This window comes from Festucalex cinctus, chromosome 13 (genome assembly GCF_051991245.1).
Source record: "Festucalex cinctus isolate MCC-2025b chromosome 13, RoL_Fcin_1.0, whole genome shotgun sequence".
Taxonomy (NCBI): Eukaryota; Metazoa; Chordata; class Actinopteri; order Syngnathiformes; family Syngnathidae; genus Festucalex; species Festucalex cinctus.
The window spans coordinates 5,432,641-5,453,056 of NC_135423.1; the positions used below are offsets into that span (position 1 = coordinate 5,432,641).

General features: G+C 40.6%; 2 protein-coding genes across 2 annotated transcripts in view; one reads left to right on the forward strand and one right to left on the reverse strand.

Annotated features, from left to right (window-relative positions):
* dph1 (diphthamide biosynthesis 1) overlaps window positions 1–20,416 on the forward strand; it is a 226,629-nt gene that overhangs the window by 51,524 nt on the left and 154,689 nt on the right. Inside the window, exon 5 of the mRNA XM_077541010.1 lies at window positions 16,136–16,274. The gene's annotated coding sequence lies outside the window, so the exon portion shown is untranslated. The remainder of the gene's footprint in view (window positions 1–16,135; window positions 16,275–20,416) is intronic.
* Window positions 1–20,416, reverse strand: part of rtn4rl1b (reticulon 4 receptor-like 1b) — a 145,330-nt gene that overhangs the window by 35,475 nt on the left and 89,439 nt on the right. The gene's annotated exons all lie outside the window — the stretch shown is intronic.

Consider the following 20,416-nt stretch of genomic DNA (forward strand, 5'->3'; position numbering starts at 1 on the left):
AATAACTCTGAACTGGACACTAAAGATGACAAAGGATGAGCATAGTATGATAGTGGTTCACACGTCTGCCTCTCAGTTCTGAGGTTCCGGTTTCGATTCTTGTTTCCGCACTTTGTGTGTGTGGCGCTCCCCATCCTTGTGCGGGATTTGTTACGGGGATCTCCAGCTTCGTTCTAAATTCCAAAACGTGCCACAGGCATTGCAGACTCTAAGTTGTTTTTTTGCCCATTTGTGTTCTTTGATTGGCTGGCGGTCTGTAGTGGCATGCAAAAGGGGTGGGGGGCTATTGGGGGCGTCAATACCCCACCCCTTTCCCCAACTCTCTAGTCCTCAAAATGTATTTTTGCTGGGCAATACACCAGACAACCACAAAACCACAACCACAAAAATGATCCCTCCGCAGCGCATCCATCATTCATTATCCATCAACTATTTTCGCCCCCAAGCACAGCTAGCATGTCAGTTTTGTATCATTCGTTGACCATGAACACGTTGGAGCAGTTGCATGTCATGCACTTACAGTACGGACGCATGCACGGGCCGTTTGAAAGCAGGGCAGCGCCAGTGCCTCACTGGAAGAGTGACGAGTCCACCGGGAGTGCAGAGATGGATCGAAATCCACTAATTGATCTGAGGGAGCAGCAGAGCTTTCAAAGAGCTGGACTATTTTTGCTCGAGTTATGTAATGGATCCTCTTTGTGTGTGTCTGTGTTTGCGCCCGTGTGCGTTTGCACATTTGTATGTTTATTAATGACGCTGCAGTCTGTCAGGGCCGATGACAAAGCACTGGTGGAGGGGCGTATTTATTTTTTTTTCCTTTTTTGCAGAGAAGACAGAACGCCTTGATTGAGATTTCCCTTTGTTGCCGCCGATTGTTTTTGACAGGCCGCGCCTCGCCATTGACAGCTCCTACTTTTAGTCAGTGTATCATTACTTTGGCTGTTTATCATCCACAACAAACGCTGACTTTATGAGGTCTCTTACATCAATCTGTCCACATGAATATTTTCCTGACTCTTGAGGTAAAAACTGGAACTGAACAATCTTGAGGTTCACAAGTCAAAACACCAGGTGGCACTATAACACCTAACAGTGACTGTAGGTGTAGCTAATGAGAATCCCAAATTTCTAGAAAAGGAAAGGAATTTCTAGAAAATGCACGAGGGCTGAACAATGAATCACACTCTTAACTCTTTTGCTGCCACATGTTTTTTTTTTTTTTTTTTTTTTAAAAACAACAACTTTAATATGACAAAGGCTTGGATGATTCATCTTTGAAAAAGTTCTATTTCATCAGATTTTGTCATGTTTCATTGTAATTTCATACACCGGCAGCCCATTGAAAAGAGCTACAATGCTGCCATCTTCTGGCCATAGTTAGTGAGTGTTTTTGATTCCACAACCTATTGACCAGGCACGCTGCACTTAGATGTTGCACTGCCCATTGATTAAAAAACAAACAAACAAACAAAAATAACATAGTTGACGTCTTATGGCGGCATACATCGTGATTTTAGTAATCGTTATTAAACGTTTCACAGTTTGGGCCCAAAATTGGACCGACCCACTACTTGGGTCAATCTGACCCAACTTTGGGTTGTTTTGCATCAAAATAATAAATGTTATGGTCATTTGTGGAAAAAAAAGGTTGTTTTGTGCAAAAAACAATATCATTTTGGTCACAAATTGGACCAATCTGTTACTTGGGTCCCAACCTGACATAAATTGTTTGTAGCGCCTCAAAATTGAGTTGTTTTGATATTTAAAAACCCAAAGTTTGGTAGTAGTAGCAAATGAATCCAAATTTTGACCAAAAGGGGGTTTTATATATATTTTTTCTCTTTACCAACCCCCCCAATAGAGTGTAAAAATGAGTGTGATCACGATTGCGATTGGCTTGGCCACCAGTTCAGGATGGACTAAAGCCTCTCGCCCATCGTTAGCTGGAATAGCCTCCAGCACACCCGCAACCCTAATGAGGACCATCGCTATAGGAAATCAATGGACGATTACGCGCTAGCGTTAAAAGCATACAAGAATACATAAGGGACAAAATGATGATGACTGATTTGGAAAGTAGTCATCAAGATCTTGAAGATAAAATATTACCTGGTGTGTTTTGCTAGAAACTGTTTGTTAATCGATTTATGTGGACAGACTCCCACTGAAAGTTCAAATCAGACATTAGCGTTGGTCGGTGGTGCCCAAATATGGGAGCCATTTTTACAAGGACCCTTTATAAACACTAAAGCCAATTAAACCAACGGTAAAGTAGTACCATGTGTGTGCCAAAGGACAGCAATTTGTAATTTATTTATTTTTTTTTAGCTCTAAATATTCATGTTTTCTCAGTTTAGCCACTTTGGCTATAGACTGTCACTGCGACTTACTCGTTACTGCCTCATTATTTCTCCATAGTAGCCTTTTTACCTCATTCAAACCCAAAAACGTGTACATTTTTTTAATACTTTGTCTTTCACTCCCAAAAATGTGTTTACATGTTTTTTTGTGTGTTTTTTTTGTTTTTTAAAATGCAAGAGCATACATGCATACATTGATACAGCTTCTGACATGAAGAGGTGGCTTAAAGCAATGGTAGTTATTAAAAACAGAGCCAGCAGGTGGCAGCAGAGTATAAGAGATCAGACAGTGCCACGTTGCAACAAGCTCTTTTTGTTAAGGTTTTCACCAGGATTATGAATATTGCTAAAAAAAATAGCTATAATCTAATGCTAATTCCTGCAACACGGTAACAGATACAAATACAATTTTTTTCCTGATTAACGAAGAGACTCTAATCTTTCTTTTGGTAGGTTTCATGTTTTTATAGCAATAGAACACAATATTATGTGGGCCTTGCAAAATCTTTGGGGTTTCTTCAATGAAATTGGCTGGGAGTCAATGAGTTAATTTGGTTTAAAAATCTCATTTCCCTTAACAAAAAAACTACTACTCTAATATTACTGCAGCTCTCTGAGTAGCTGTGACTGTCCTCTTTGTGTATATCCATAGCGAGAATTCCGACACTCATACTCTAAGCAAGTTATATAGTACTTTGTGTAATATGTACCACTGAATTGGCCCACATAGCCGACTGCTATTCACAGCTACCCCCCCCCCCCCCCCCCCACACACACACACACACTATTGCAGCGCTTTGACAGGTTGATGAATCTTTTATGTGTTTATCCATTTTAACTCCATGGCTAGTGTATTATTCAAGGGCTGGTGTGCAGCGTGCATTAACCCTCTCAGACAGAGACCAGACAGACTCGGACAGGGCAAAAGCGCCCTCTTCGCCAACCCCACCCACCCACTCGCCGCCCCCTCGTCTCCGCTCGCCGTATCAGGCCGTCCATCATCTATCATCATCTGTTCATGTGCCGCGCTCTGTTTACTCTGCTTTCTCGATGCATCCCCGTCCCCTCCGTCGCTGTCAATCAACTTCAAACTGCCCGTCTGTCTTTCGGCTGCTCGTCCTTTTGTGTAGGCCTCGACTTTCGGACGGCAAAGGCTGTCGACCAGAGGCGGAGAGCCGCTTTGAATTCCCGACAAGGATGCGAGAGGGATCTTCGGGGCGCCCGTCCGCAGAGACGCTTATGATCTGTGACGGTGGCGAAACAACACGGGCGAGGGATGAAAGAGCGCCCGTGCGCATATGCTCGGGATAAAACAAATAGAAGGTGCCGGAGCTGTGAAAATGACACGGTCGACTTTGCCTTGGAAAATCCGCCGCGTGCGCGAGTCAGCATGACAGGCGGTGCGGTCCGTGTGACGGGACGCGCTGGACAAGGGCTGCCTCATTATAGTCTCGGCTGAACCTCCTTCCAATGCTTCCTTCTTGTAATCCACCCCGCCTGGCGCGAAGCTTCTCGTTACAGCTCTGCCGTTCCACTTGCAGCGCGGTATTCCCCCCACGGACAGGCCCTATTGATCGCTGGGTCACAGGCTATATTATCCCGTCGTCGCCCGGTAGGACTGGCTGAGGTTTGGCTTGATGTGGCTCAGGCCTTTTTTGTGCGGCCAAATAATCCTGATGGGATGCTATGAAAGTAAACATGATAATCATTTGTTTTTCTTGCACTTGGTGTTCACTTTCTGCATTATGTGAAACGCGTTTATGTTGTGTGTAAAGTGTTCATTACACAACAGAAAGGTTAGCTAAAGATTGTTGGCGAGGTGACCTACGTGTCTCGAATAAACCTCCTGCCTCAGGCTATGTTTGAAATCAGCGGTGTGCAAACTTTTTCATTTGAGGGCCACATCCAGAAAATCAGAAGGACGCAAGGGCCACATAATGTCATGAAGAGAAATTGTACAAATAATGTATTTGTGCGTTTGCATATTTAGAAAAATGCAACAGTATATAAACCATTTTATTTGTAATATGGCAGCAGGGTTATTATCGTTTTGGAATTATTAATTTTCGTTAGTTATTATTAGTTTTCAGGGTGGTTCTGTTAGTTTTTATTAGTTTAGTTTAGTTTGTTAGTTTTAGTATTAGTTTGTTAGTTTTAGTATTAGATTTTTTTTTTAAATGTGTATTACTTGTGCGCAATATTTAAAGAACATCATCTGAAGGTGCTTTTCTATTGACTGTTGCTAGATGACGTCACCTCTGTGTGACATACTTTCAAACGTCATTATTCCGGTTGATATCAAAATAAATCTACTAAAAATCTCACCAAAGACTAAAACGAAGTACATTTTTGCTATAATTATAGTTTTAGTTAGTTTTGTAAACATAAAATGTAATTTCACTTAGTTTTTGTTTTTTAAAAAGCATTTTTGCTTTTAGTTTATTTTGTTAACGAAATTGTTTGAATTACGTTTGTCATTTGTATATGTGATCGTTTTAAGCCAGTTTTAGTCATGAAAACTCAAAATAGAAACAATAAACAAATGCACATCAATTTGTGATCTCGCGCAACACAAATGACAAAATACTACCATGTTAAGAAAATAGAATGCTCTTAACTATCAAAACAAGCAAAACAAAAATATATTTTGATAATTTATTAACTATATGACTGGAAATCCACCCTGCACTTAACCTTTCCAGTGCTTCTTTCTGAGCCTTGGCCAACTTTTTTTTGTAAGAATGCTGCTAGCGATACAGAAGCTAGGTCTACTTTTCAGTTTTTGTACAATCCTGCTCACTGACAAACACATACAGCAGAGGACCTTACTGACTTCCCCAAAAATGCACTTGATTTATAGTAGATGTGTTTTACACGGAACGTAAAAGGTCATGATCATGTTCACAAACGCCTGCGGGGCCTCGGCGGACCTTCTCAGCCAAAACACTTGACGGGCAATCCCTGGTGAACAAGCATGTCAGACGCCGACACGCTCGCCTCCACACAGTCAAGTGCGCCGGCTCATTATAATCTCATTTACAGTTAAAAAAATAAAAAAAGGAATCAGCCATTATTATCATGCGATGAACGGCATATTTTAAACTGGACACACAAAAGCTTTTTGGAAGAAAATAACTCGTCTGCTGTTCAAACTAATTGAAGTTGTGCGTGCAAATCAATTCATCGCACTTACTTAGCAACATCAAATTAAGCAGGCATAATGATTTGATTTTAATTTGTGTAACTGTTGTTTTCCCTGTCTCATATTTGTCCATATATTAGTCACTGACCTTTCCAAATTGATTTTACTCGCTGCAGTTTTTCCCGAATCATTCTCCCACACTTTTCTTTGTTCACTCAAGCAGCTTGTCTATATTTTCTTTCATCGAGGTACTTAAATCAAACAGAAGCAAATGCTCCTCGTTTGGCAAGAGATGCCGGTCGAATAATAATCAAGCAAACCTCAGATTGGACGCATTCTAACATTTCTGCGTATCCATTTAGAAGCAGTCCCATTTATGCAACGTAGTGTTATGACACGATTTATGCATATCATTATCCTTTTTGGACAAATTGACGGTGCGTCATGTTCTGTCACCTACAGGATTCCCACCGGGGTATGTTTTGCACCTCCTATTTCACACCTCATACGGAAGGTATTTTCTCGCCTTAGCAACACCTCAACAGACATCACCATGACAGTTTCCGTTACCTAAAAAGGGTTATACAATCGTTTTCAACACATGGAACTTAGTGACTCTGTACGAACCCAACAAAGTCGGCAAGACAATCCCTGTTCACACAGACATGCAAAAACAATAAAATCAGCTATTTGCATGCCAGGCCAGTAGTTGGCGATGTCACAAACACAACTACTACTCTGAGAATTGTAAACAGCAAACTACAATTCTTGAGATATGATTCCCAGCATGCTTTGTAGCACTCTTTGTAAATAGGTGCAGTAAGTCAAGCTGAATATTGCATCGTTTTGTTATAATTGCCTGGTGATTGAATGAATGTGGATTCTGTCACTTGTGGGAATAAAGCAACGCGAAGAGCCTCGGTGACTGCTAACAGTTAGCATCGATTCGTTGCGGTTTTATAACCCTTTTTAGCAATGGATATTTCAACACAAATAGTTAAATAACACATGTAGACATAATATACAGACACATTCTTTATCCTCTTTGAAAAACAATAAAACTACAGCAACATATTGAGTTTACTTGTAGCAATAGAAGACGTCTGACTATTCTTCTTTGTTTGTGTCTGTATTACTGTATTACTTTGCCTCCTGGTGGTCAAGGTGGGCATACCAGGAGGGGCGTCACATTGAATTGAATTAGCAGTTGTTGAATGTTTTCAGTCAGTTCACAAGGTTGCGTATTCCTGAATTCCAGAGGTCACTAACGGTAGCGATCATTTGATCGCAGGACTATTGGTTGGAGCGTTTTCTAGAAAATTGATTGTTGCTTCATTTACTTAAAAAACAATATAATGCTGTTGCTTTAAAAAACTTTCAGACCGGTTTTCAATTGTTTTCTGGCTTCACTCCAAGTCAATGACTAAGTCAACATGGTTTTGGTTTCATCAGTTTTTGGCCTCTCGTTGTAGTTCTGTGAGGAGTTTAAAGGTCCTTGTCATGTGCTGGAGGTTGGATCCCAAAGCACAGACACAAATAAGGTTTTAACTATTTATTCACATTGAGAGGCTAGACGAGAAACAAAGAGCGTTGCACAGAAGGACAGAAAGCAATAATCTGGCAAACACACACACTTCTCAGACTGCTACTACAGACAGTGAATCGTTCTGATTGGTTGTAACTCAGTATAGGATTAAAGGTTGACATCACAAAGCTCATGACATCACATAGCATAAAACCGGTTGAAACATCACATAGCGTTCTCAGTTGAAACCAGATGATGGTTACATCAGTTCAAAACAGACACTTGACCTCACGGTCGTGAACCCAAACTTAACAGGTCATGAACTCAAACTTAACCCTGGCGTGACCCCAGACATGACAGTCCTGTCCGACGTTTTCCCGTTGCTGTTTGTAAACACAAAGATTCAAAAGTGATGCTCGAGGAAGTCGAGGACAGCAGCCAACCAGGAACAAGCGTGACACCAGCCCACCAATCAGGAGTGCGGGCGTTTGCACAGCAAAATTTGCATATGCCACTGATAGTAGCTTTGCTCCGCGGCTTGGCTGGAAGGTAAACATTGAGTCTCTGCCCAGAAACGTCCTGGACAGGCCGAAACAAATCCTTTGTTCGGACTACACCTTTAATTGTTGGAATAAAAGCAAAGAGAGTGATGGAGGATGAGATATAAGTAGAATAGCTTGAGATAGCGGACTAAACATTAGCCATCTGGAGACAGTCCTCACATCACCTTCAAGGGACGGGACATTAAAAGGAAGATGAACAGGATTCATGAATGGTGTACCACTTCAGCTCTTCCCCGCCCAATCATGTCCCTCGCTAACCGAGCTGCGGGCTAATAAGCCGGCAGGAGAACGGAAGGAGAAGGGAGAGGGTGCTAAATGAAAAAAGCAGCTTTGGTTTAACATCATCTCTTTCTGGGGCACCGCTAAGCTTTATTGGATTCCAACTCTGGTCTCTTCGTCCTGCTTCCCCTCAAATCAGGCAGAATTTTCTCATAACCTTTAGCATACGCACAATGTCAAATGTAATCACCCTCCATTTTGAAGTCCCGCTGTACATGATATTAGAATGAATGCAAAGACGGGGAGGCAAATTTAGCATTCCTCTAATGCGCTTCTACATGCTACTTTTCATCACTAATGTCGTCAACAGTGGACAACCAGCATTGCACAGTAGGTCCAAGTTAGACCTCAAGTTTGTAGTACTGATTAAGAAAATCACCCGATTGTATTTATCAACGAAACCAGACAAATGACCAACTTACTATGCATATTTTCCCCCAAAATTAAAAGTTTCCAAATACTGGTCTAAAATTTCTAAAACACTGGCCAGACATGACTATGGAGGCAATTAGCCATCTCACGTACTGCGATGCTAATAGAGAGTCTGACTAATGATGAACATTGGCAGAATTTGAAGGAAAAAGAATCAAATTTGATTGTTTTTTTCTTCATTTGCTTCTTTAAAAGGGGAATTCTTGAGGATATGTTCTATGCAACCCCACTAGTCTAAATCCAGTAATCTAGTTAATATTGTGTAAGTGGAATATCCAGCCATTTTTATCAATATCAATAGGCGGCCATTTTGCCATTTGCTGTTGAGTGAAAATGTCATCACAATTGTTCAGGTCTCAGGTAACAACCAATCACGGCACAGCTTCAGAAAACATGTGAGCTGTGATTGGTCGTTGCCTGAGCCGATCAATCACAGTGACCAATCACAGCTCACCTGTTTTCTGAAGCTGAGCTATGATTGGTTGTTACCTGAGGCCTGAACAGTCAGATAACATAAAACATTTTATTTTCAAATATTTAAGGTTGACTTCCTCTTTAACCTGGCAAACCAGTGTTGAATTTTTAGCGGTTGAATTTCCCCCACTAAACAACAGACACAGAAATCAGTACAGTGCAAATGGAGCTCGGTCGATCGGTTCTAAATGACGGGGCCGAAGTGATTTGTGTGGATTAGGAAAAAACATGTTAAGCCGGTCGGGCGCAACTTGCCTCCAGGTTGCATTTCACTGCTTCCGCTGTTGCCAACTCGCATTAAGTCAAACGTCTCGATAAATAAATAAAGAACTGACGACAAGAGTGGTGCCAACAAAATGCATTAGGCATGCACTCCACTTCTGTCCAGTGCGTTTGATGCAAAGATGCCTTTGAGTCCAGTTTATGTTCGGGCTTGTCTGCTGACCAACATATTAAACAGTAATGGAGTGGATGCCTGAGAAAAAAAAAAGATGGCACAAAGATAATTCATTCAGCTTGTTTTTTTTCACCTCAATTTGTTCCATAAACAGCATTTTTTAACATTGGAGAAATTCTAAGAAGAAAAAGGGAAAAAAATAAATCGAGAAGTTTGGCCTATTTCTAAGCAACGTTTTGTCTTTGTGCATGTTTGAGATCTGAAAGTACAGCTGGAGCAAGTTGTCTATTGACTGAAGGCTTTTATTCGTACAAATAATTTTTTGAACGTAGCACTAAAACACAAACACAAGGAGCGCACCAACGCAGGAGCTGTTGTTGGTCACAACTTAAGTCAGGACAAACACGCAGACACCGTTTTTGTACACTTTCACAAAGGGGCAAAGTGACCGTAACTCCCTTATGGAGGTTCACTTCATTTATTCTACCATACATGCACTTTTGTGTGTGTCGAAATGAGTTGAACGAAATGTAAGTGGGTTTTAATGATATTTAAATATGCAAAGCATCCTCTGTAGGTTGCTGCTGTTTTGGTTAGCCACTGAGCTCAATTTGGAAGTTGACTCTAATGTCCATGTGAACAATAGCATCCAAGATTATTATATGGTGAGATAGTGGTTAGCACTTGTGCGTCACAGTTCAGAGGTTTGGGTTCGAATCTTGGCTCTTTCTCGGTACTCTGACTCCCTCCCTTTAAAATTATGCACGTTACATTAATTGAAGATGTTTTTTTTGTTTTTTTTTGTCTGTAGGACTCACTGTGAGCGTTAGTGCTTGTTTATCTATACAGTCAAACCTTGGTTTTCGAACATAATCCGTTCCAGAAGGCTGTTCTAAAAGTGATTTGTTCGAAATCCGAAACAATTTTTCCCATTATAATTAATGTAAATAATTTTAATCCGTTCCAAGTCTAAAAAAACGTTTTCCAAAAAGTTTTTTTTTTTAATTTAAAAAAAATTTTTTTTTTTACTATTTTACACCATAAACTGCACTGTATACTGTTTACCATAAATAGAAAAGGTTAGAAATAGACACTGTTTTATTTAGATATCCTATCTAAAATGATGGGGAAAAAACCCCCAAAATGCAAACATTTCTTTTTTAAATTCAATAGTTCTGCACACTACTTTCCTCTTTTCTTCACCAGCTTTACCACATTGTACTTGCTTTCTTTGGACCCATGATTAGGGGCTAATACATGATGCAAAACTAAAAAAATAATAATAATTTGCGTAAATAACAATGAACAGGTCTGCTCCAAACGAACTTTGAACACGAATGTGCTGCGGAGGAAGCATCCTGGGCATTCGAGTTAGCTCGGCTCCCGAGTGAGTCGCGCTCAGGCACGCTCGGCTTTTTTCAGTTTGGTTGAGAGCCGAATTTTTGGACGAGTTCTGAGGCATAAAATTCTCAAATTTTCTGGTTGAAAACCGATTTGGTCGAGAACAGAAGCGTTCGAAAACCGAGGTTTGACAGTATATGCCTTGCCATTGTCTGGCGACCAGTCCAGGGTGTACCTTGCCTCTCACTCAAAGTCAGCTGGCATAAACTCCAGCCACACTAACGAGTACCAGCGCTATAGAAAAGGGAAGGACGGATGGTGTGCCCTGCGAGAACATCTGTAAGAATCGTCTCCTTATGTGACATATCCGCCGCGGGCTGAAATCCAAGCCTAATCTTATCAGTGCATGAAAAGCAGAGGGGCCCTGCCTCTCACTGTATCTGTTTGACCGGCTTTGCCTGAGATTTTCCGCATTCAATTCCCTCCTAAAGTCTCTGCTACATGCATGAGAGAATGAAAGAGAGAGACACACACACACACACACAGAGGGATGTTGCAGATGTTTCCCAGCTCGCTAATCCTACTTTAAGTCAGGCCTTGTGTTGGTCCTTTCAGTAACTTAAAGGGGGTAACCGACTAACGGGCCAAATTTGAGCATTTGGCCCCACCCACCCCATCTTCTCCGAAAGATTACCCTGAGCGATTATCCCGTGGTGTTTGGGTGTGTTAAGGGTGATCCCCCTGCTGGGAAAATGACGGGGCTGAGAAACGTATACGCCCCACTTTCGATCAAAGTCGGCAGAAGCCCAATTATCAGGTTTCGAAAACATTCTGAGCGATTCTGCTGTGGAATGCGGTGCATTAAAAGTGATTCAGCCTCCTGCCGACAAGGGCTGAACGATTTTGAAAAATAATGTAATCGCAATTTATTTTCCCCTCTGTTGCAATTCTGATTGAATATCAAGTAGACTGCAAGACTCAACTACATTATTATTATTATACTTTTTTTTTCTACACTCTAAAAAGAGAATTGTTGAACCAATTTAAGATTACAAATTGAATTGTTGACCAATTTAAAAAAAAAAATTGCTTTAATCGGTCACACACGATTGAAGTAAGTTAAGCCAAAATGAATATATTAAATTGTATTATGATTTCATTAAACTTAATATATTCACTTTGGATTAATTTTGGATTACCTTAATTCAAGTGACTAGATTAAGTTTAATGAACTAATAATTAATTAAACTTAATACATTCACTATGGCTTAACTTAATTCTATCATATGTTACCATACCATTTGAAGTGATTTTTTTTTAAATTGGTCAGCAATTCAATCTGCAACCTTAAATTGGTTCAACAATTCTCTTTTTAGAGTGTAATTTATTCTCTTTTTTTTTTTTTTAGGGAGGTGCAAAAATGGCAGATCTTCATTTTTGTGCAAGTCTAATTTACCGTGTTTTCTTTTACACAACCCCAACACATCTTATAATTTGATGGCAGAAAGTAGACTAGAATTTAGACCAGGTCAAAGTTGTGACGCTGGTGGTGTAATATGATTTTGGTGAGTTTGAGAATGAGAGAACCGCTTCCACTGGCTTTGAAACAAGCCGGCACCCGTCTAGGAAAATACCGAAAGAAAGAAAACTCCATCCATGCAGACAGTTAGATTGCACTTTGGGCTAGACGGCCCTGAGACTCTTTCCCTCCAGATTCTTAGGACTTGATAATACTACATTGCAATATTGATTTGAATTTGATTAAATGTTCAGCCCTTCCACCGCTAAAAGTCAGCAAAGGCCTAATTATCGGGTGTCCTTAAAAGTTTATCCTGTGGTGAGCTCGTAAATTAGTCAGGGCTGACAACTGTAAATGTTAAACCTGTCCAATATTTCCCATTCCAAATCCTCATGTGGCTGGTAAACACCAACACCGCTTTGGCGGAGTCGTTTGGCTAAAAGTTGGCTTGCCTGAGCCACAGTAATGAGAAGCGAAAAGTTCTGAGACGATCCTCCGAGGGAGGAAACGTCCTCCGTCCGTCGGACTAACGTGATAAACATCGGGATTCTGTCGTGCCGGGGTGTTTCAATAGCGTGAAAGTGAAAGTGGAATCACTGATATGCTGAACGAAGGGAATATGCTGACTTTGTGAAGTGCCAGCTCTTGCTCGTTGTAACTGTGAGTAAAGGACTTCCTCCCCTCCCACGGCGCCGCGGAAGATGTAAAAGGGAGATAGGTTGGCATTTTAAAATGTCTACACCTTCGCTTGGCTCTATCTGACTTTTTTTTTTCCCTCTCTCTCTCTCCCTCTTAGCTGCAACTTTTAAAATATGCATTCATTGATGTCTTATTCAGAGAGCACATTTCTTCTTGGCTACAAATAAATAAATGACTGCCTTGATCTATTTTCAGAACGTTTATCCTAAACAAGCTGGGATGAAAATCAATCAGTGGACCTCTGACAGAGCTTTCACAGGCAAACGCGAAGAGAAATGAGAGGAAATAAATGCAGTTGTGTGACAGTGCCCTGAGACTGATGAACATGGATGGATTAATCTGCTTAATTCTTATTCCAGAAATGTAATATTAATCACAATACTGTGTTTGAACTAGTGGGGGCACATAGAATATATTAATGCAAAGATGTTTATTATTATTATTATTATTTTTTACCTTGAGTTTCCATTAGCCTGTATTTTATATTAACATTAAGCTAAGGAATATTTTAAAATGGTGTTTTTATGCATGCAAGTGTATTTTAATAGATGTAAATGCATTTAAACCCTTAAAAAAACTGACATGTCTCTATATTAGCCTATAGATTATCACCTAATGTGGAATCTGGAATGTATCCCTTGCGAGTGACGACTCACTTTAATTAGCTTTACTGCTTTGGTGCTAATGAGCTGTGAATGTACAACAACGCCTGTGCAAGAAAGGACCTACGCGTCAAGGTTGCATCTGTTATTGAGACGACACTAAAAGCCAAACCGGGGCGACTCGTTGGCACAACCGTGACCTATCCAAGTGCTCACCTTTTGAAGAATCAGAAACAGTTTTCTTCCTCTTCTCGTGTCCGCTAATGAAGATTTATGGCTGACGGTGTCAGATCAGTGATAATTTACATATCACAACCAGCAGCCTGCCACCAGTGGGGGTGGAGAAAAGGGGAAAAGGGGGGAGGCCACTAACAGCTTGGAGGGTCTCTTGCGAGAACCATGAGCCGCCATTAGTATGCATGCACGATATTAATATGCACGCACGTGTGCGTGGACTCATTTCAGGCAGGCGGTCATATCTGTCAGCACACGTGATTAGGAGCCATTCATTCAAATGGAATGAACTCGTAATTAATAACGACACAATTAATGGTGTTGTGGCTTGAAAATTGGCCTGAAAACGTCCTTGGTTCTCATTTGCATGTTTTCAGGTAAAACACGTGATAAGATTTTTTAGAGACATCCGTCAAAAAGGCTGACTTTGATCTCAAGAAACGAAAATGCTTACCGTAAATATGGACTGGTTGTTGGTATGCGTTTAGCTAGGTATGTGTTTAGCTACGTAGCTAAGTGAGCTGTTGCTAAGTTATAGCTAGGAAGCTATAACTTGGCTATATTTAGATATAACTAAGTTATATCTACCTAGCTAGCTCGCTACTTAGCTAGCTAGATATATCCAGCTATCTGGCTCTCTAGCTAGCTAGCAAGCTATATCTAGCTTGTGAGCTAGCTACTGACTGCTGCGAAGATATGCCACTATCTTCTTGGACTGACATGAAGTTATTCAGTTAAATGTATGAAATGCTTATAATCTCAAGTACGCAGCATATTATTTTAATCTTTTATTATACAGTACAGTATTTAACTGTCTTTTTACACTTTACGACAGTTAAAATTGTTAATTCTGACTCAGGATCACTAATCCCTTTCATTTTCTATGGGACACATTTAAATACAAATATGAAGAAATCGCAAGTCGGCCACTGCAACAGATTTTGCTGTAAATAAAATTACACTTAAGACACATTATCACTATTAAACACGATAATAAAGCAAAGTCCTTGGCTTGTATACAAAACTCAATAAATCATGTCGTTTTGAAAAGACTGCAGAGTATTCCATAGGCTGACGCTCGGAGGATCGATTGCGTGCATTGTGCTTTTGCTCAGGTTAGCTTTAATCACATCTGATCCCCACGGCTAGCATTCACAAGTTGGCTGCGCCTCATCCTGCCCTGAGAGCTTTTGAAATGGATCGGTTTATAAGGCAGCACCACCAGCACATTCGTCATCCAAGTATTCAGAAGGCAATCTTGCTTTTGTGCACTGATTTACTATGCCTTTTTTTTGCACTTTTAATTGTTGTCTGGGTAGTATTTTTTGCTCAGTCTGATGTAAACAAGCTGCCATTACATGAAAGAGTCTTACCCCATAGATGTTAAGAAGAAAAATGACAACACAATTATTCCCATAGGAAATACTGAAAAATAATTTGTTCTAGGACAAAACGGTGGCCATCACGAAAAGACATTTTAACATTGATAACTCATTCACTCCCAGCCATTTTCATGTTCTATTGCTATCAAAACATGGAACCTACCAAAAGAAAAATGTGTCTCTTCTTTCATCAGGGAAAAAAAACAAAATAACAACAAAAAATAAAAAGTACGGTATATTTTTTATCTGTTTTTAGGTTTTGTAGCAATTAGCATTAGAATTATCTAAGTTTCATCATTATTCACAAACCTGTTGAAAATACTGGGAAAAAGAGCTTGTTGCAACATGGACCTGGTTGATCTCTTATACTTTGCTGCCACCTGCTGGCGTTTTTTTTGTTTGTTGTTTTTTTTTGTTTTTGGTAATAAGTACCATCGCTTTAAGCGACCGCTTCAGGTCAGAAACTGCATCAAAGCCTTCATACAAAAACTCTAGCATACAAAAACCTAATAAAACGTATAAATACGTTTTGGGGAGTGAACGAGTTAACTGTCAAAAACTAAGTTAACAACTGTAAAGCGGAGAAACTATTAATGAATAATGACAACGACACAACGTGGGATATGTGTGCCTCAACATTCTTTGTTTTGTTGGTAGATTAACTCTATGTATTAGTATGTTGTTTCGGAAGGTATGCACTTTGATGAATGATAAACAACCCCAGTTGTTCAACCACAACCCTAACACTGCCTAAATCTTGCTGAGAAGACAGCAGTGTATTGGGAGTACAAGGTACAGTCCTGGAGGTTGTTTATTTATCACACTCAGACTCCAGTGGGCCATTCCGGCGCGGTGCTCATCCTGCCTCTAGGGGCGAGCGCTGTGCTACAGGTGCAAGGTCACATTAGTGAAGTGTATATCAGCATGATCTGCACTCTATCGCACTGTGATGATACGTCCAGATGACATCTCTTGTGGCTTGCTAGCGTATTTGTATCATTATTTTCCCCCTGCCGTTGCAGCGGGAAGACGGTCATGGAGTTTGAGGAGTGCTATGAATAATTATGTCTATGTGACAAAAGTTGCAGCATTGCTTTTAATGTGTGCATGTATTTTTTATTTTTTTTGTACCACCATCAACTGTCAAGACATCTGCCTCCTCCATCCCCTCCCCTGCCATGTCTAGACAGGCGGATCACCGATCCATGGATCACCCGCGGTGACACGCGCCGCACAGAGGGGCGCCGTTGGCAACCACAAAGCGAGCAAACGAGCGCAGTCCTCGATGGAGCCGACGTGCTTCCAGTCACGGGTCACAACATTAGGTACGCCGAAAGCCTGCCGCACACCAAGCATCTATATATATATATATATATATATATATATATATATATATATATATATATATATATATATATATATATATATATATATATATATATATATATATATATATATATATATATATATATATATATATATATATATAATATGGCACGATCATTTCATGCTACACAGCAGGTTCAAAGCTAGCAAACAAAGCACGTGATTGGAGAGCAGCCAGGCTGCAATCATATGGTGGTTCAAAAGGGCTCCTGCCCTTCCTCTGACCAATCTCGTGGTTGTAATCAGGCAGAGCCAACTAATCAGCAGGTCAAAACACCGACACGGGATCGTAACATGCAGGGGCAAACAAATATGTGTCATCTCACCCTTAGGCATTTACGCACAATAATAAATAACAGCAAAATAGATCACACCGACTTTTAATATCTGCATTGGGAGGGAGTTTTCTCGTTCACTTTGTCGGTTCTTTCGAAGAAGATGTATTCAAGGGCCGCAGAAAGAAAAAAAATCTGTGATTTAAGATGCGTGTGGCTAAAAAGCAAAGTTGCTGCCAAATTGGATACATGAATGTTTACGTTATGCTTTCGGTGAATGGTGCTATCATAGCCGGAGCACATTTTGTTGAATCTCATGAAATGGTGTATCTAATGAAGCGGCCATAGTGCAAATTAATGTACTGTACGACATCCCTGTAGGTGTGCCTGCTCTTTAATCAAAGCACATACTCTATTATTCCTTCCTGTGAAGAGCGAGAATGGCATAAAAAGGAAAGAAAAAAAAAAAGGGCACTCGAAGGGCAGCCATGTCCCAAGAGATGCGAAGACAACACATGAATAAGTGATAGTGTAGACACACACATGCCAAACCCTTCTCTCGCCACCGTTTGTGTGTTGTCGCATGACCCCAGACACACTTGAGTCTCAAATCGTGCGGCCCGGGTTGAGCGCAGGCACATGTTGACACACAATTAAAACGGGAAACAGAGATGTCGTTTTTAATTTTTCATTTTGCCGCGTGGTTGGGAAGAGGTTTGGTGGTGCGTGTGGTGCACAAACACATGTTTTTGTGTGCGCAGGGATGGAATGTAATGTGAGGATCATCTCACACATGCGTACAATAGAGCGTGAATAGCAGGAGCATGTCGATATGTTTTGATTTTTCTCAAGCCGGATGGACAAATCATGCCTGGAGGGGAAAAAAAAAAAAAAAAAAAGATTGTAGGAGTCAATATTTCTTCTCCAAAAAGCAACTTTTTGTTATGTACCAAACAGGGTTCGCAACTTAAGTACTGTTTATGGTTAGTCGAGGTGCATAAATGGTACAAATGCACTTAAAAAATGCACTTAAAAAAACAAAACAAAACAAAACTGTTAACAGTTCTTGTGAACAAAAAATCACTACTGTTTGTGCACGTTTGAGCTCTCTTCAGTTCCCAGGATGCATTGCGGGAAATAATGCTGAACTGACTTCATCATAAGGTCATTAATCATTATCGTTTACATGTAGTATCATTCCTTGCCAAATCACCCAGTGGGTAGGTACTAGTTTTGTTCCGATACCATTTTTTGGCCCCCGATACCGATTCCGATACCCAGCTTTGCAGTATTGGCCGATGCCGATGCCGATACCATATCGATACCTAAGGTATTTTTTTCGCAACATGAAAAAGCTGTCCAGCCATTGGTTCAGAGCAGTCAAGGGCCAATAAGATTTCTTAGATCGGCATGCAGTGAACATGTCACACATCAGTGAATGTCGTGCACAAGCAAGACACAAGATGCTGCATCCAGTGTCCTATATTAGTGTCGGAAATACCCTCATGAGCTATCATTGACTATCCATAACATTTAATTCAATTTTCTCCTTTATCCCGCCCCGGTTGGACAGCAGTTGAACCCATAAAAGTACAACTTTAGCACCTTTTTTCCTGACCGTGTGGATAGAGGAAACTAGTCCCTTGTGTTTTGTTGTATGTGTGACTGCAGATGCTGTCTTGTTCCCATTGAAATATTTAAGACGCGAGAGAAGAAAAACATAATTCAGAGATGGAGTTGCTCAAGGTCATTCCTTATTTCACCCCTCGTCATCTTACAGAGCATAACATTGCACTTTGCGTCATGCGTTGTTAAATCAAAGCTATCTTCCTCACGCTAACTTCGCATGATGATGATGATGATGATGTGATATTTGCACAAATGCCAAATACTCCCCTAAAAAAAAAATCAATAGCGCTCCTGACATCGAATAGATTCTCCTGATTAACCAACACTACCAATCGACAGCTCCGTGGTCACACCCTGCGTGCTCAAGTTAGATGGCTGACATATTCGCTTTGCCGTCTTTCTTGACTTAGGGTGTGTATTGAATTCACTCTCTGCCATAATGTGCTACATACGCTCACGATGAATTAAACAGTGCATCTGGGAAGTATTCACGGTCTCCATAATTGCAATGTGAAAGAGAATGATGGCCATTTAGGAAGTAAACTGACTTGTGCACTATTTCATAATTGTTCATTTCCGACTCAGACTGTATGTTTTAATTTTCCGAAACACAACCAGATGTCTCGTTTCATTTGTTTGTTTTTTGTTTGGGTCCCTTGTCTTGACAGATTTCGTTGTTTCGTTTTGCCATGTATATGTCAATCACACAGTTTTATTTATATGATAAGCCCATTACAAGATTATTTAACTGTGACATTCCTTCCTATTTACTTCCAAATTGATGTTTGCGCTCTCATCCGCATCTAATTGGTAGAAGGTGTGTTTTCCTTATACCGGAACTAGCAATACTTCCTGCTTCTGTGTCTAAGAATCATGGGAAATGTAGTCCCAGGCACAGGTGCTTTTATGGCAGCATATTTTGAATGTGGGACTGGCACAAGATAAACTTCACAGCCAGCTTCCAAAAGGTTGCATAATGTGATTGCCTTGCTTTGTTTAGCGTGATTGAACTGTCAACGAAGACAGCGTTTAACATTAGCTAAAGTAATAAGATCCCACCTGCCCCAATCCCCACGTCGACGAAGATTGGCTAGTGATTAGATTATTATCGGTGAGAAATGGTTGTATATTTGATTTTCACCTAAACTGTACCTTGCCAGTTTTCATTTTTAAAATCAGGTCACCCTACTAGCACGGTTAGGGATTTCCTCCTAATACTAAAAACAGCATGACCAACAAAGCAATATGCTTCTTCTTAATTGTGCCAAAAGCTCAAAGAAGGAGATGCAGCCACATAACACCATTCGCAGCTACTACACATATGCTACGACGTAGCATGAGTTTAGCTAGCTGTTGACTTCAGCAATATTGGGAAAATCAGTTGCAATTCTGCTTCAAATGTAATGTGAATGTGGTTTTCTGTAGACGTTGAGCTTCCTCCAAATATACGTCAGCATCACGATCTCCTCCGTGTTTTGTAAGCTCGTGTTATTTTTAGCCTGTTCCTCACAACCTGCCAGCCATTGCGTAAGCGCACCTTGAAAGGGAGAACAGAAACTGCCCAATTCGGATCAACTTTCCCGTTGGATGTCTTTGATCGCTCACTTTTTTTTTTGGGTGGTTCCATAAGAAAAAAAAGTCATTATTAATAATTTCTGGAGCGCTCAGGTTTCTCAGAGTAGCTTTGAGCATAAAGCAGTGCAATAAGCAGAGCTCTGCACAAGTCTACATTTCCTCCTTGGCTGTGCTGTGACGACTTGGCCCAATTCAGCCGAGTGCTGATAACCAGTCAAAACCCAGCTCAATGAAGCAATAGTTTTCACCACAAAAATGCCGCAAGCTTAAGAAATGACCAGATTGGAGGATTTGATCCCGCCCCCCAAGCACTATTGGAAGATAGCGTCCCCCTCTTGACCTTGCCTTGAAGAGCAAGCGCTCAAGAGCTCTGTAATCGTGCTCATATTCTTCAGAATGATCAGGCTGGATGGGTCAAGAGTCCTGTGTGTGCTTTCTTCGCTCAGAATTGGGCTATTGGCTCATCTCCTTCGCCATCTGCTACCTCAGGTAACATCGCTACGCAGTATTTGTCAAATTCACTACTGCGAAAAAAAAAAAAAAGTGGGACAGCGACGCTGTCAGACCCAAGCAGCTCATCCTGCAGCACTGCATGTTTTATT